The following is a 4,901-nucleotide window of genomic DNA, read 5'->3' as shown; positions in this document are numbered from 1 at the left end:
GTCATTTAGAACTGGAAATATGTTGGTCCAGGCTCTTCTGACTTTCATAGTTTGCACTGATAAGTCAGCTGTGATTCTGACAGGTTTTCCTTTATATGTGACTTGTTTTTCTTTTGCTGCTTTAAATATTCTCTTTGTTCTGTACATTTAGTGTTTTTATTATGATATGTCAAGGGGGGGTTTCTTTTCTGGTCCTGCCTATTTGGTGTTCTATGTGCTTCCTGTGTTTGTATGGGGATGTCGTTCCTTAATTTTGTGAAATTCTCTTCTACAATCCTGTTTAAGATCTGGTCAATATATTAACCTGAAATTCTTCTCCTTCTATGCCTATGATACGTAGATTCAGTCTTTTCATGGTGCCCCACATCTCTTGTATATTCCATTCCTGTGGGGTTTTTTTTATTTTATTTTTTTCACAATCTTTGCTTGAGTGGTCCAATTCTTCAGCTTTATCCTCCAGTGTTAATATTCTGTTTTCCATTTCATTCATTCTAGCAGTGAGGCTTTCCCCTGTTGTTTCAAGTTGGTTTGTTGAGTTTTTCACTTCCTTTTTCATTTCTACCTGAGTTTTTGTCAATGTTCCTGTCTCTTTTGTGAATTCTTACAGAAATTTATCCCTATCTTCTTTTAGTTCTTTGATTTATGTGTTTTTTTAATTCATTGAATTCCTTGATCATGTTTATGATTGTTCTTTTATATTCTGTGTCCTGGGTTATCTCTAGGGAGTTCTCCTTGTAGAACTCTTCTACAAGACTGGTGGAGTTTGGTGGGAACATAGTGTTTTGGCTTTCCTTTTTATTATTCTTTCTTTGTGATTTTGGCATGTGAATTTCTTTTGTTTGTGAGTCTGGTGTGAATAGTTATTTGAACTTTGCTTCTGTTTGCATTATTGGTGTACCTTGGTCGTTTTCTTATTAGTTACATAACTCTGGTTGGTCCAGGTTTCAGGTTCTCTCAGGTTTTATTTTGAAGGGAACTGCAGGCTTTAGATCAGCTACTCAGGAGCTCTGACAGAAGCCCAAGTCAAGTTCCAGTCAGGTACACTCAGGCTTCCTTCTAAGTTTTGGAACTCTACTAGTGGGAAATCAGAGCAAAATTTGGGAAGTTCCCTAAGGGGGAGGGGAGGTTTGGGGACTCTCATATGATCTGCTGAGTTCTCAGCCCCTATGCCAGATGGAGGCCAAAATAGGCACTCTCTGGTGGTCTGCTGAGATCTCAGTCCCTACACTGATGGAGGTCAGAACAGGCCCTCTCAGGCTGTCTGCTAAGGTCTCAGCCTTGTCCTATCTTTTTCTTGTATTTTTAAGTTGCAATTTGTCCATCTGCAAGGATAGAATTTCTTGTGAATTTGTCTTCTGGGACCCCAATATACTTGATGGTTCAATCCTCAGTACCACTCAGAGAAGGAAACATATAATCATACCAGCAAGAACACCCAGATCAAACTGTATATTAAAAAATATCATAAAAATCAATTACAGCTATCTATTACACCATTAGTGATCAGTGGAGAACTGACAGTGTGGCTCCGCAGTAGATTGCCTACCTAGAATCCCCCAATGAGTGGATAGGTGGCATGGTTTAGTGGTAGAACCCCTAATTATTATAATCCTCCAGTGAGGATTTGGGCTCATGGATCAGTAGTAGAACTCTTGCCTAGAATCCCCCAGTGAGGAACTAGAAGTGTGGCTCACCAGTAGAGCACTTGCTTGAGGGGGTTGTTTTGCTTGAGGGGGTTGTTCTATGCCACTGAAGAAAACGTCTCTTCCTCCCCACAGCAGGAAGAGAAACTAAGACACACCTCTCAGAAGTGGAATCCTGTGTGTTGCTTAGGTCATTAGCAACACATGGAAAGAATCAAATTGATGTAATTTTGTGGAATTCTTTCATTGTCATATGGTTGTTATAAAAAGAACAGGCCTGAGGCTGCAGAGATGGCTCAGTGGTCAAGACCTGTACTGCTCTTGAGCAGAAGACCCCAGTTTTGTTGCCAGCATCCATGTCAGGCAGCTCACAACCACCTGTAACTTCAGCTCCAGGAGATCTGATACCTCTGGCCTCTGCTAGCATCTGCACTGATGGGCACATAATCACACACATAATTAAAAATAAATCTTTTTAAATTTTTTATTTACTTTATTTTATATGTATGAGTGCTTTGCCTATGTATATGTAAGTATACCCATGTCATGCAATGCCCATGGAGGGCAGAAGAGGGTGATGGATCCCCTGGAACTGGAGTTGTAGATAGTTGTTAGCCACCATATGGGTGCTAGAAACCCAACCTAGGTTCTCTGCAAGAGCAGCTAGTGTTCTTAACACTGAGCCATCTCTCCAAAACATGCTCCCCCCCAAAAAATATTCTCTTTTTTAAGAACAAGCCTGTGGAGCTTGGAGGATGACTCAGTAGATAAAGCACTTGCCATGCAATCACAAATATCTGAGTTTGGTCCCAGAAACCCATATTAAAAATAAAAGCTAAGCATGGTATGGTGGTTTGAATGAGAAATGTCCCCCATAGACTCAAGTATTTGAACACTTGGTTCCCCAGGTGGTGGTGCTATTTGGGAAGGGCCATGGAGCTTTTAGGAAATACAGCCTTGATGAAGGAAACTCATCTCTGGGACAGGCTTTGAGAGTTCATAACCTCTCTCCACTTGCAGTTTGCTCTCTCTCTTTTATATTTCCTATTGAAGATGTGAGCACTCAGTTTCCTGCTCCTGGTGCTATGCCTCCTCACCATCATAAGCTTAGCCCTCTGGAACCATTAGCCAAAATAAATTCTTTCTTCCATAAGTCACTTCTGGTCATAGTGTTTATCACAGTAACTGAAAAGTAACTAATACACAGTGTGGCAATGCTTGTGAGGAGGTAGAGATGGGGTGGGGAGGGATTCCGGGAGTAGTTCCAGGTTCAGTGAGAAACCCTGTGTCAAATAAAAAAGAAAGTGGATGATACCTGAAAACACCTGGCCTTGTCTTCTAACCTCCACGCACATGCCTGCACATATGCATGGTTTTTGTTCTGTTTGTTTGTTTGTTTGTTTGTTTGAAACAGGGTCTCCCTGTAGCCCCAGCTGGTCTGTAACTCACTATGTAGACCAGGCTAGCCTCAAACTCAAGGTGTGTGTCACCACGCCTGGCTGCACATATGCATCATACACACTCGAAAAAATGAAAATAAGAACAATGAGGCCAGCAAGATGATTCAGTGGGTGAAGGCATTTGCTGCCAAGACTGGAAATTCAAGTTCAATCCCTGTACCTCATGTAAAGACTTAAGGAGAGAAATGACTCCCTAAAGTTATCCTCTGACCTCCCCACATAGTGACAGATAAACACACACACACACACACACACACACACACACACACACATACACACACACATCTTTTTATATTTATTTGTTTTTTCAGACAGGTTCTCCCTAGCCTGAAACTTGCTATGTAGATCAGGCTGACCCACATAGTGGCTAACAACCATCCATAATTCCAATTCCAGGGGATCTGAAGTCTTCTTCTGGCCTCTGCAGGCAATGTACACATGGGTTCACTTACATATGTCCAGGCAAAATACTCATACATGTGAAATAAAAATAAACAGATCTATTTTAAAAGTTTTATAAGCTGAATAACCCCTTTTTATTTTTAAGTGGACATACAAAGCAATGAACTTCATTTGTCATTTTTATACATAAATGCCATTATACATCTAGGGGGTATTCGTGTATGTCTGCCTGTGGTATATATACGCATGTGTATGTATGTGTATGTACATGCATGTGGAGGCTAGAGGTTGACATGGGTGTTTTCCTCATCACTCTCCTTATGTTTTGAGATCTGATCTCTCACTGAATGTGGAACTCACCATTTCAGCTAAGCTAGTCAACCAGAAAACACTCATTTCCGCCACCAGCACCAGGGTTACAGGCACACATCACAATGCCCAGCTTTTTTGTTTGGGTGCTAGGGATCCAAACTTAGGTCTCATGCTTGCAGAGAAGGATCCATCTCCCCAGCTTGCTTGCTTGCTTGTTTTGAGACAGGATCTCATACAACCCACGATGACCTTGAATTCACTATGTAGCCAAAGATGATTTTGAACTCCTGGTCCTCCTGCCACCACCTCCTGAGTGGTGATATCACTGTGTGCACTATTAGGCCCAGCTTACACAATGCCTTATTAACCTCTTCCCATACTGTCCTTCCTCAGCTCCCCTGTCCCCTTCTTGTTGGTCCCCTTCTGTCCTAGTTACTTTCTATTGCTGTGATAAACATTGTCCAAAAGCAACTTGCTGGAGGAAGGAGTTCATTTCACCTTATAGGTCACAGTTCATCATGGAGGGAAGTCATGGCAGGAACTCAAGGCAAGAATCTCGAGGCAGGAGCTGAAACAGACCTTGGAGGAATGCTGCTTACAGGCTTGCTCCTCTGGCCTGTGCCTGGCCTGATTTCTTTTTCTTTCTTTCTTTCTCTCTTTTTTTTCTTTGTCTTTTTGAGATAGGGTCTCCCTGTAGCCCCTAGCTGGTCTGGAACTTGCTCTGTAGACCAAACTGCCTCGAACCCAGAGATCTGCCTGCCTCTGCCTCCTGAGTGCTGGAATTAAAGGCATGTGCCACCACGCCTGGCTCAGTCTTATTTCTTATACAACCCAGGACCACCTGCCCAGGGATGGCAACACCCACAGCAGTCTGAGCCCTCCCACACCACTCAACAATCAAGAAAATGCCTTACAGACATACCCACAGGTCAGTCCCGTAGAGGAAATTCCCCAATTGAGGCTTCCTCAATTGACAACTGAACCTACCCAACATGCTTTCCTCCCCCACAAATAGATCCCCTTCTGCTCTCAAATAGCATGTATTCTGTTGCCCTCTTTTCCTCTCCTCCTTCCCACAAGATCG

Source organism: Nannospalax galili, unplaced genomic scaffold (genome assembly GCF_000622305.1).
Source record: "Nannospalax galili isolate Female #2095 unplaced genomic scaffold, S.galili_v1.0 scaffold1009, whole genome shotgun sequence".
Lineage (NCBI taxonomy): Eukaryota > Metazoa > Chordata > Mammalia > Rodentia > Spalacidae > Nannospalax > Nannospalax galili.
The sequence above is the reverse complement of the archived record's forward strand: the minus strand, read 5'-3'. Positions refer to the sequence as shown.